We start from the raw sequence: 13,474 nt of genomic DNA on the forward strand, positions 1-13,474 counted from the left end.
AATTCATATTGGTTGAGGAAGCCGGAACACTGACTTATCCATGTTCACCACAGTTCATCTGCTTTCCCTCCCCTAAGAAAAGCAGAAGCCCAGAGGGATTGCCAAATAAAGTCTACCTGACAGACATGTCAGTCAATTTTTTTAGAAGGCCATTGAAAGAAAAGCAAATTAAATTAGAAGAAAGGGAAGAAGAGATTTTCCTTCTATCTAGTTGTTGAGAGAAGAGAAGGAAAGGAAACTTTTCATTTTTCTCTTACACCTTTCCTTCCTGCCTGAAGTTATATGTACAGGCTAATTTGATTCAAATAAATAATATTAATGGAACATAAAAGTAAAACAATTACCTGGCAATCATAAAACTATGTTGTTTATAACTCTTATTTGATGTTTGTATTCTCAGAATTTACTTCACTGAACTCTGAAATGGGCAGTATTTTTGAAATTTTTAGCTGGGATGAAAGAACACAGTATAACTGATGTACCTCGCCCCATGTCAAACCACCCCCATACCTGGACCTCCACTGCAGTCTCTACCTTGTATTTGAAAATATACAGGGAAGACTCTTTCCATGCTACAGACAGTACCTCTAGACTTTTGACCACAGAGTAAACAGTCACTGTATCATCCATGCCCTGAATGATGAGGGACAAGGACAGACAGAACCTACCAAGAGGCAGCTCTAAGCCTCTAGAGCTGCAGTAGCTACAGCTGACTGCAGTTCACAAAGTAGACATAAGGCAAAGCAAAGTTTCCATGTGCACACACACCCAGCACACACACACAAGCACACTGAGAATGAAGGAGACAAATGTGAGACTATACTAGCCAAAGAGTATTTAGGATCTGCCAAATAATCCAGTTTTGTTTGTATTTTCATTTACATCCTTTTCACCTTAACCATTTTCACAGTTATCAACTCTAATACATTCACAAATGCTGTGTTAGGCACTTCTCAAGCATTATCTCATTTACTTCTCATCTAAAAAGCCATTGGTTAATAGCATAATCTTCCCATTGCATATGAAGAAATTGACACTTAAAGATAGGACACCCTGTTGAAAGTCACACATCTACATCTAGCAAGTGGGAGGTGGCATTCAAACATAAACACAGCTGGCCTCGATGGTGCTGTGACTTACTGTATTCATGCCTGATTCAAGTCTCATATCTTGCCCTGAGACTGTTCTTTAGGACATAAACTGGAGAAAGAGCAATAAGCTCACAAAAAGAGAAGACCTTCCAAACAAAAACTGGCAAGTTTAGATAAATGAGAACCATGAGATGTGTAGTAAACATACAGCCAGGCTGAAGAAGCAGAATACATTAGAGTGTATGAGCTAGAAGGCTTAGTGCTTTAAAAAAGGTCTCTGGTGTCAGCCACACCCCTGGGATGAATCCTGACCTGGCCACAATCTCACTATGTCACCTTACCCATGTCACTGAGAGGCTTAACCTGCCACTTCTGTCTGCAAAATGGATGGCATAAAAGTGCCTGCCTCACAGAGGCATGGTGAGGGTTGAATAAGATCATGCACATGAAGTACTTGGGACACAGTAACATCTCTGTAATTATGCTGTGTTTTTTGATATCATAAAGTTCTTAATCATTATAAAAGTATCTGAGAAGTTCTGGAATGTTATAACATGAAAAGCTCTGAAAATATAGACTACCCCTAGGCAAGCCCGTTGTTTTACACAGCAAGCAAATGAGACCTAATCGGTCAGAGACAAGATGCCTCTCATGTCGGTCGGTCTTTTATTTTGCACTGAACTACACATCTACAGAGCGTCCTGTAGCAGGAAACTTTGGTCAGTTAGCCCATTGCTCATTCCTAACACCTTTTTCTCCTGCCTGATTCTACACCATGGGCAACTACTCATTCTTCCAGACCCTCATAAAGCCAACAAAAAACTGCTGAGGGAGTAGCCTGCAGAAGCGTATGGTTTTTCAATAGCAACATTGCTGGTGTCACCTCTCTCCCTTTCTTCCTACCATGAATTTGATCATGGTGCCAGGAAATAGGGTTACCATCTTGCCAATGGGCAGATTAAAAGAATCACTAAGACACTGCCTACCTCAGAGGACTTGTTGTTACGTAAGAAAATACATCTCTATTTGTTTAAGCAACTGTTAAAGGCAGGGTTTCTGTTACATGCAGCTGAACTCATTCCTAGAAAATGATACAAGTCCTTTTTCCATGGACACTGACATAGTCTAGGCTGAGATGGTGGGGATTAATAGTACAGGAAACTAACCATCTGTTTGAGGGAAATCCCCAGGGTGTGAGAACTTTTTTATTTAAAAAAGTTAAAATGTAAGTCAAATTCAGGCTTAGTTTGAAGTTCATTTCTCACCTTGTTCTCATTTTTATCATGATATTCAGAATGAATTTCTCAGTGATATCTAAGAGCTTCCCATTCCCAGGCTGGTCCAGTGATTTTTAGTGAAATTAGCTTTTATTGAAATTGAGTTGATTTTTACTTATTAATGTTCTGCTAACTAGAGCACTTTGTCAGTATCTCCATGCATGCATTATATTCTCATGTCCACAGCATGTGTTTAGATATATGTGGATAACAAAATGGACAGTGAAACTGTTCTGGCCCTAATGACCTCCCTCTCTCTCAAAATGCCAACATAACTTCTGGTCGTGTGATCATGGGCCGCCTTGTACTATTTGTTGACTGATTGTTGTAGATTGATTTTAATCCTTGACAAAATTTTTAAGCCTGTGAATACAGACACTGTGCTTCGTAATATTTCACTAGTCACTCAGTTCCTACAGAGGTAGGCAAATCAAAAATTCTCAAGAAGTGCTATAAAATAGATGCACCTCTCCCCAAAATACATAAGAAAAGAATATGCCCAGGGGCTGAAAGCTCCCAACTCCAAAATAAGCCTGTGCATGAACATGAGTCTATTCCTCTGCTCAGGGAATTCAGTACTACAGTGGAGATGGCAAATACAATTACATTAAGGAAAATATTTAAAACAATGGCACTTATGAATACATTTGCTAAATAGATATGTAAGTATATCTGAAGACCTAGTACTATGCCAGCCACATAACAGTCTCTTCATAAATACGTATTGAATGAATGAATGAATAATACACATAGACAGTGGGAAAACAGACTATGAATGAATATACATCTTTTCCCCTACAGAAAGATACTCTGACTAAAACAGATGGGCAGTGAAAACTACAATCTCTCATTTAACTGGGAAAAGTAAAGAACCCTCTATTTCATCTTTGATTTCCTCCTTACATGATGCACGGTGTTAAGGGCTTGCTAGTCACATTTGTCAAGAGAACCCACAGGTACTATCTGGCTCATCACAGCTTAACTTATCAATTGCCTTTGTTGTTTGGTGGATATTGATCTGGGAAGACCTTGTATCATGCGAAAGTCACTTGTACAGCAACTCCTCACTTTTTCTCTTTAGTCGACATGAAGGCTCAAGTGTTGTGGTATACTGGGAATTTCCAGCAGACAGCTCCGTTCCATCATTAAATACCCAGTGAGAGCTTGTTATCTAGATGAATGTCCCAATTAAACCAGCACATTCTGGCCCCTATCTAACAGTGGCAGTGGGTTCAAACTAACAATTTGAAGGGCAATAACTAAAATGGTGTGAGGTTTAGTTTCAAGGTTTCACTCTCATCGATTCAACAAATTTCTTCATTCAACAAAGTATTTAAGGGCCCGGTGTGGTGACTCACGCCTGTAATTCCAGCACTCTGGGAGGCCAAGGCGGGTGGATCACATGAGGCCAGGAGTTCGAGACCAGCCTGGCCAACATGGTGAAATCCTGTCTGTACTAAAAATACAAAAATTAGCCAGGCATGATGGCACACACCTATCACCCCTGCCACTCTGGAGGCTGAGGCAGAAGAAATGCTTGAACCCGGGAGGCATAGGTTGCAGTGAGCTGAGATTGCGTCACTGCACTCCAGCCTGGGCAACAGAGCGAAACTCTGCCTCATAAAAACAAAACAAACAAAAAAGCATTTTTTGGCAGGTCCCAATGTTTCTTTCCAAGCTGAAAATGTTGTTTGCTTTCCCAAAGGGCATTCAACTATAATTATTCTCAACGACACAGTGTAAGTGGTCTTGACTCTGCATCTTAAGTTCCCAGGGTTAAGCTGGAGATCGTAAGAACAAGAAAAGAGTAAAAATAGCAACAGTGCAAAACTCCAGACATCATGTTGGCTCCATATGGCTGTGTGGGTTGTGTACTGTTTAAGTTAAGGGTGTTCCATTACTAGGATCGTGATACAAATGGCAGGGAATTGGTAGAAACCCCGCCCATAGGGTATCCTAGGCTCATGGTGCTCCCGAAGGCCACAAACTACTACATATCCAAAATCACGGGTGAAATCTGTTCATTTTGCTAGATGAAATACTTGATTTCATACACATTTACATTCCACATACTTTCAAATAAGAAGCTGCCAACTAAAAATGCTCAATGAAACTTAATTTTTTTCTGTACCTGATTTTTAGCTAAAAGAGGCAAAGAAAAAACAAGGTAATGATTGAATAGAAATGCTATTCTTGTTTTAAAAAAATTAGATACTCCTAAGAATCTATGCTAAATGAGCACATTAATATGCATAAAATATATGTACAAGGATGTTTACTGTAATATTATTTCTATATTACTAAAATATAGAAGTGGTTAAACAAATCATGGTACTTCCATACATGAAATGCTATTAAGTTATTAAAAAGAGTAAGTAAACTTGTAATTGCTCTCCTAGAGATACAGCTCCAAAACATACTCTTAAAGATAAAAAGGGAATCACAGAACAATATAATATGATCTGTTCACAATCAAATCTAGATAATGTATGTAAAGGGATGTTAAGGCATGGAACAGTGCCTGGAAAGATACACAACAGTCTTCTGACAGTAGTAACCTATGGAGACGGGCCAGGAAGTAGAGAAATTTTATATTGTGTATGTTGGAACTGGAACTACTGTTTCTAAATAAAGTATTTGTGTACTAACTGCATTGTAAAAAAATCCAAATAGTTCAAAATGACAGCAAATTACAGGTTATGTATAGTTTAATCCCAACCTGTTAGAATTCACGACAAAACAAGCGGTTTAAAGTTAAAATTTCTAATGTAACCTCTGTCAGTTACGTGTGCTGACAACATATATTCATTGAGCACACGCATTACATAAAACACTGCTCTAGGCACTTCAGGTCTAGCAAAGAGACAGGTAAGGCCTCTGCTTGTATAGTGCTTTCGTCCAGTGCAGTAAAAGAGACTCATATATTTTAGAGAGATCTTCAGTTAACTATCATTTTCATAGTAAATAATTCAATTAACTATGACATTTTGGGCACTGTGGCTGAGTGAGAGGTCTGCTGTGACTACAGTACAATTTCTTCTTGGAAAGATGTTCTGTGCCATATAGCACATTCCCTGCCTGTCAAATATTCATCCTTCACAGACATCAATCAACTGAATTTCCCTCAAACAGAATTCACAAAATAGTCATACTTTCCACCCTTAGAGGGGTTTATACCTTTCCGAGCACTTTCAAACATCTATGGCGTCCTACGAGATGGGTGACTAAGATGCAGGAGCGAAATAATATGCATTTACCACGTAAAAACTTTCTTCTGTCCAGCACACTTTTCTCCTCGCTCTTTACTTGCTCAAGTTTTCCCTGTCCTTTAGTTTGCAACTGTCACCTCTTCCAGGTGGCATTCCAGGCTGGTGTATGGATTGCCCCACATGCTTTTATTGCTCCTTGTTACCTCCATTCCCTCACAAGGTGTTGACCATGCTGCTTTGCAATGAGCAACTTGGTGGCCACATCCAAGGCACAGGGCTCAGGATAACTGGAGTGCCCTGGGTCTGACTTCACCTTCAAGGAGTGGCTCACCAGGTAGGTGAGGATCTGACAGTTACATTTACAAAAGCTCTCCAGGTGTTCTGAAGCAGCTAATCCCAAGATAATGGTGATGGAAGTGTGGACTATGACTGTCTCTACATACCATTATTGTAGCCACAGCTTCTGACAGTGCCTGATTTATTGTTGGTGCCTCATAATAAGCTGCTCCTTTTTTACTTTTTTGAGACAGAGTCTCACTCGGTGGCCCAGGCTGGAGTGCAGTGGCGCAGTCTCAGCTTACTGCCACCTCTGCCTCCCGGGTCCTGGTTCAAGCAATTCTCCTGCCTCAGCCTCTCAAGCAGCTGAGATTACAGGCATGTGCCATCACGCACAGCTAATTTTTGTATTTTTAGTAGAGATGGGGTTTCGCCATGTTGGCTAGGCTGGTCTTGAACTCCTGACCTCATGATCTGCCCATCTTGGCCTCCCAAAATGCTGGGATTACATGTGTGAACCACTGTGCCTGGCCAGGAGCTGATCCTTTATCTACTTGTTCTTTCCACAAATATTTACTGAGCTCCTCAGCATGCCAGACTTCTGGTGAATGACGAAATGAACCAATCAGGCATCATAATGATTATACAGCTTTCATTAATAAGACTTCTTAGTTACCTGATACCTGATGCAACTATGGGAACCCAAACCATACATGTCTCTGTGTCCCCTGATGGGTGGATTAGGGAAGACAAACAAGGATTTGGGAGTTTTTGCCATGTTCTTTAGGTGCTTCTGGGATGCCAGCAGTGGGTTCCAACTGCTCAGGTATGTTTAGACGTCAGAGGCAAACAGAGTAAGCCCACTGCAGTCTGCGAGTCAGGGTGCCTCTGTTCAATATAAGGATAGAGTCCATGAGATAGAAGGATATGACAATGAGGTTGCACGGGCTTTCCCCCCTAATTTTATTCTGTAAGCCTTTTAGGTAAATTCCTTAAAATTTTTCTTCAAAATAGTTGGATGGCATTTGTCTTAATTTTAAAGAATTCAGCTAAAATTAGCTGTCCCCTAGGGAGGTAACAGAGAGCAACTTCTACAGGTCCATCCACCTGACGACATGAAGATTAGTTTATGGTTTACAAACTATTTCTCATTCTTTTTAGAAGAGAAATCTCTGTTAAACAACACATAAACTTTATCTTGGTCAGCAAAGCCCCTTCGCATCGGGTCTTGCCTCTGCCTTTCCACCCTCATCTATCACTGTCTTCCTTGCTCACCATGCTCTAGTATCTGCTCTGTCGATAGAGTAGAGCCACCAGCCACATGTGGCTCCTGAGCACCTGAATTGTGGTCAGTCCGAACTGAGATGCACCAGAAGTGTAAAATAAAAACCAGATTTCCAAGACTTACTACAAGGGAAACAATGTGAAAGAATCCCATTCATAATTTTTTACACAGCTTATATGTTGAAATGGTACTATTTTGGATATATCGAGTTTTAAAAATGTGTTTTTAATTTCCTTTACTTTTTATGGTGACTACCAGAAAAACTAAAATTACACAAGCAGTTTGCCTCATATTTCTATTGGGCAGTGCAACCGCATCTCTACTGGCCTCCTCATTTCTATATTATAACAGGCATTTCCCCACTTCCGAGGCTGTGTGTTTTCTTGTCTTCACCTGAACGAGTCTCTTTCCACACCTGGCATGCCTGATGCTGTTCACCCTTCTAAATGCAGCTTGCATATCATCTCTGGAGTAAGACTTGTTGAATGTACATCTGTCTACAACCTGCAGCAAAGTTAGCCAAAATGCTCGAAAGGAGGACAGAGTTCTCTGCCCAGACTTGAGCATGGGACTCCCTGGAGCTGATTTTCCAGTGATAATAAAATGTCCCCACCCAAATCTCATCTTGAATTGTAGCTTCCGTAATTCCCACATGTTATGAGGTGGACCCAGTGGGAGGTAACTGAATCATGGCGGCAGGTCTTTCCCATGCTGTTCTTGTGACAGTGAGTAAGTTTCATGAGATCTGATTTTCCTTTTGTTGTTGTTGTTGTTTTGAGACAGAGTCTTGCTCTATCACCAGGCTGGAGTGCAGCGGCACAATCCCGGCTCACTGTAACTTCAGTTTTCTGGTTTCAAGCAATTCTCCTGCCTCAGCCTCCCGAGTAGCTGGGACTACAGGCATGTACCACCAGGCCTGGCTAAGTTTTTGTATTTTCTGTAGAGACAGGGTTTCACCATGTTGACCAGGATGGTCTCCATCTCTTGACCTCATGATCAGCCTGCCTTGGCCTCCTAATGTGCTGGGATGACAGGTGTGAGGCCACCACACTCAGCCGAGATCTGATGGTTTTATAAAGGGGAGTTTCCCTACACAAGCCCTCTTGCCTGCCACCATGTAAGACATGCCTTTGCTTCTCTTCTGCCTTCCACCATGATTGTGAGGTCTCCTCAGTCATGTGGAACTGTGAGTTTGTTAAACCTCTTTCCTTTATTAGAAGAGTGAGAACAGACTAATACAGGTAATAAAGACTTGAAGACCATGAGGCAGGGAGGACAGACAAAGGTAGAGCAGGAGAAAGCAAGAGTGTTACCAAGCCTTAGGCTGATGACAACAGGCAGTTGCTTGCAGAGAGACAAACACTCGTGCTCTAAGAGGAATAAATCAAATTGGCTTCTGATACATTACCTCTAACTTGTTACTTGAGAAGACATTCAACTATATTTAGAATGGCTAGGAAGGACTCCTTCTAGATGATTTGGTGCTAATGTTAAGGACATCATGCAAGGTGTCTAGTTCGAGGGCTGTCATCACCTTCCCTAAATCTCATGGCCCATACCATAACAACAACAAAATAAAGAAACCAACAAAGTCAACAACAACAAAACATCACCACCAACAACACAAATTAAAACATCTAAGAATCTGTGCATGCTTACTTATGTGTCAGGCACTGTTTTACACATTCCACATATTAACTTAGTCTTTCCAATAAGTCTTCAAGGTAGTCACTGTTATTGTCCACATTCTATAGATGGAGACACTGAAACCTAAAAAGATCAAGGACTTGCCTAACATCACCGAGCCGGTAAGAGGATAATCCAGTATTTAAACCCAGGCAAGGTGGATCCCAAGCCTGTACTCTTAATCCTTGCAGCATATACCCTTCCACATCTTCTATACTATTCTCTGTTGACCGCACCCATGAAGCTAGCACATAATGGTATCAGGATATGATACGTTCTTAATTACTTATTATTCCATCTATGTATGCCTTCTTTTCCCTGCTAGAGCATTCACGGTATGAAGGGAGAGATTCAATAATTTCCTCCTTTGTACCCCACACCAACTTGTCCTATTCTAAGCTCATGATCAACAACAACAGATAACTGTCCTGTGTTACTAAATCCCAGGCAATACACAGAAGTCATGACTGCTTACATATTCATGGAAGAAAACCCTAACTTCTATCATCACGGTTGAAACTAGGTCTTCTTTTCTATTGGGGGAAATTTCTGCAGGTGTGAGTAATTAAAAAATTAAACATTAATTAACAATTCGAGTGACTGATTGTGCTAGCAAGTTGCTTGTTAAAGTGCACAGGTAAATATTGTGCCCCTATATAATGTTTAAAAATAAGGTCCCTTGAGCATATGCAGTAGTAGAGGTGATTGACTCAAGATTCAAGAGTTTCCTGACCTCTATCATACATCACATTTACAAGTTTATATATTAAAAAAACTATTGGGAAAGATTTCCTTATCATCTTACAAAATATATTAAAACACAGAAAAGGGTAACAGCTCTGTGTGTACCACCTATTACTCATTATCTTGGGACAACAAACGTTCCCAGAATCTTTCTTTAATGAATATCGGCTCTATAGCACATGCTTGTGTTTGTCTCACATTTGTTCTCCATCATTTCAAAACCCCATTTCTCTTCTGCCCTTTATCTCTTCAAAAGAGATGCTGGTATTAATAACCTCGCTTCTCTAACCCCTCATCCTTTTCATCCCATACAATCTGGCCCCTGCTTTTAATCTTTTACTAAATTTATTTTCTCATGGGATACCAAAATCACCCTACTAAGTAAATGTTTCTGGACATGTATTTTCAGTGCCCATTTCCCTTGATCAACCTGTGGCCCGTGACTTACTGGAAAAATTCACTCCACTTCTGCCCTTGGTAATATTATTCTCAGCTGGAATTCGAGCCTCTGTCCTGCAACCTCCAGGTTGATTTTATACTCTAAACCCTGCTACTTTCTAACAAGTTCACCAAATATACAAAATAACCCCATATTTCCCACTGAAGTAAATTAGATTGTTCAGTAAATATTCAATCTCCCTTTACTTCTTATATCTGAGAGTAGTATATTGTCACACTCCTTTGATATCAGACTTGATTTGGCTAATGGCATGTTAAGACATGTGAATGGATCAGGGGCTTAAAATGTGATGCTGCCTTTCACTCTGAGATGCAGATGTCTTAGTTTTCTGCTGGGTCTTGGAGGATGACAGACACATGGACCTAATTCACACCCTGTAGTCAAAACAAGCTAAGCTGGTCCACAGACACATGAATCAGAGTAAATGACTATTACTTCAAGCCACCAAGTACTGGGGACAGTTTGGTATACATGAGTTTTATCAAACAGTTAACTGATACACCTTAAAAATTTTAAACCTCTGTTCACTCTTTTCCTTTTGCCTGAAGTATTCCAGTTGCCCTGATGGAAATTTTCTCTTATCTCAACTTCCACGGTGTTACCTCTCCCATTTCACTTCTCTAACTTCATGTCCTGTGTTCTCTCCCTTATTACATTTTAAATTCCTTTGAAAAACAGAGTATCAAAAGGTCTTACCCCTAGATATTAACAAATTAAAATTTGCTCATTCATTCATTCAGCAAACGTCTGGATTTTAGAAATGAGTTTCTATCTCAAAGGTATTTAATCCAACACCTGGCTCAGCTTCATGGACCAGAGACACATTATCACTGAGTTCATGCTGTTACTGCTTCTGCTACTCCTGCTAACTATTCCAAAGGAAAAAGAAAAACTAGCCTTCACTTTAAGAGCATGATATTCTTGTTGGCAGAAATTACAATACTTTATTCTCTTGGTGTTTATTCCCCTAACACTTTTCCTCAGTTCTTCATTTCTGATATTCAATTATTCTTTTTCTGCTTGGCTTTTCTCACTCTCCCAGAAGATTATCCTGGAAAACTTTACTGCTTTCAATGATCTACATTTGCACTAGTTGGTTTAATTACCAAGTGAATATACAGCCTCTCAGAACACTTGACACATCTCCTCCTTTTCACTGGATCCAAGGCATGAAGCAATGAAAATGAATCAGTGAATGTTACAGCAAACTCAACCAAAATTTATTTTGCCTGGATTCAAGGATTAGGGTAACATGCTAGCCAGTTTCAGCTCCTCTACAATGTCACCTTTGGAATGACAAAAACCTTAATAAGATTTGAAACCAAAGCTCCTATGCCCAGAAACTGATCAAGTTATATGTGTCATACACAGGAAATAAAGGCACATTTTAAACTAGAGCTGCTGGGTTATCTGTGAAACAGCAGACATCCTGTCAAGAGAACCAATGGAATAATCAATGACTCAATTTAAAGTGGGGAGCCCCTTTAAAATGCTAGGGTGATGGGGTATGGGCACAAAATGAATAGCTATGACAGTACAGTTCCTCAGCCAAGATCTATGCATGTAAGCACCAATGGGAAGAGCACTAGACCAACGGGCTAAAAAATGTACTGTGACCTTGAACTAGTCACTTCACGAGTGCTCATCCATATCATTGAAAAAATAATACAGAACTCCATATTATTATTTTCTTTAAAATGATGTTTCTTAAAGCAATGGTCAAATGAGTTTGGGAATCAGTAGATTAAAGGTTAAGGAGGTTTTCCATGGAACTTCTCAGTGACTTTAATATTCTATCGTGCACTGTGAAACTCTCAGAGCTGGTAGATGTGGTATGGAGCATTCCCCAAACTAACAGCAATCAAAGATCCTGTCTGTTTACTACGGACCACCTTATAGGACTCCTATTCTCTGTAATACTTGGTCACCTATGCTAGAAGACACAGAGATACTAAAGAGAATAGTCTTGCTGGGTCCTGGTTCTGAGGCCTGGCATTCTCATGAAGCTGAGTTTCTGCCCTCCCCTGTGATTTATGCCATGCCTCTATATCCTTATAATGATGTCCCTTTTTGATCTTAAGATGGCTTTAACCACTGACTATCATTTGTAAGCAAAAGTAACTTATTAAACAAGGAAAACATGTATGTGTGTGTTCTGAGTAAATATTGCTAATTTGTTTCTACTTTCAATGGTTAATTGGGCTGAAGCAAAAGTTCCAGGTAAACATGATAGTGATTTTGTCGGAGGAGCCTCAATTCCTGAGCTAAAATACTTTCATACACCAAGATGTAATCATCTAATATTAGGAAAGCCATTAAGAAATACAATTACTACTGGAAATGAAGACCTTTTACAGGAGAACAGACATCATGGTTTTCCTTAAAAGCTCTTCACTTTCCTACATCCACTTTCTTCTACTTTAAAATGAAAGTAACTTCATTTTCAAGTGACCTTTTAAAAAGCCCAAACATCAAGAATCATAAATATTCAAAGTATTCAGAATGAGGTCCAGTACTGTAATATTAAGTTGGATATGCCAGAAACTCAGAAAGGCCTATTTCTCTTACTTTAAATCATCAACTTAGAAAATTATTCATATTTTCTTCCTAGACTCCCATTATGCTCCGTGTGCAAGAAAGTTATTTTTTACAAGCCACACCATGGAGTAATATGGCCGAACTAAGAGCTTTCACTCCTCATTCCTCCCCGCTTCTCCTCCTCCCCACTCCTCACTCCTTTTCCTCCTGTTTCTCCCCATCCTCCTTCTCCAGCTGCTTTTTTTAAAGAAAGGAGATCAGAGGCACATTGTGATTAGCAGTGCATGTTTATATAGTGAGACACCAGATTAGAAATGATTATTATCATGTCACCTAACAGAGTGATAATAACGGTACTTTGAGATGGGAGCATAGCTGTTGAGGATTCCTGGTACAATAATTATTTCAAAATTAATTTTGAAGAAAAAGAAAAGATGGCCAAATAGGAACAGCTCTGGAGTGCAGTTCCCAGCAAGAACGCAGGGTTTTAGTGATCACCGCATTACAAAATGAGTTTTTACTGCCCACAGACCAGGAGATTCCCTGTCAGAAAAGCTCCACAAGTCTCCAGCATGGCTGTTTCAGCTGGCGCAGAGGGTCTCCACACAAAAGCTCACACAAATCTAGGCAGCAATTTCAACTGGCACCTGGAACACCTGGGAGACAGAGTTGCCCAATCATCTGAGAAAAAGGGGGCTCAAACAGGAAGCCAGGTGATCTGGCTCGGTGGGTCCCAACCACAAACACCAGCAATCTGAAACTCTCTGCATTGAGAGTTTCAATGATTCCCAGGCAAGCAGGGTCTGGAGTGGACCTCCAGCAGTCTTACAGCAGAGGGGCCTGACTGTTAGAAAGAAAACTAAAAAAAAAAAAAAAAAAAAAAAAAAAAAAAAAAAAAAAAAAAAAAA

General features: G+C 40.0%; 1 protein-coding gene and 1 long non-coding RNA gene across 11 annotated transcripts in view; both read right to left on the minus strand.

The window, feature by feature from the left end:
* The window catches only part of FHIT (fragile histidine triad diadenosine triphosphatase), a 1,501,749-nt gene that overhangs the window by 353,075 nt on the left and 1,135,200 nt on the right, over nt 1–13,474 (minus strand). The gene's annotated exons all lie outside the window — the stretch shown is intronic.
* On the minus strand, nt 1,481–13,341 carry LOC116559182. The gene is made up of 3 exons (XR_004272363.1): nt 13,088–13,341; nt 7,640–7,642; nt 1,481–1,493 (listed from the first exon to the last, which is right to left on the minus strand). It is a non-coding gene; the product is annotated as an uncharacterized LOC116559182 (long non-coding RNA).

Source organism: Sapajus apella, unplaced genomic scaffold (assembly GCF_009761245.1).
Source record: "Sapajus apella isolate SASKATOON/1434 unplaced genomic scaffold, GSC_monkey_1.0 scaffold23, whole genome shotgun sequence".
Lineage (NCBI taxonomy): Eukaryota > Metazoa > Chordata > Mammalia > Primates > Cebidae > Sapajus > Sapajus apella.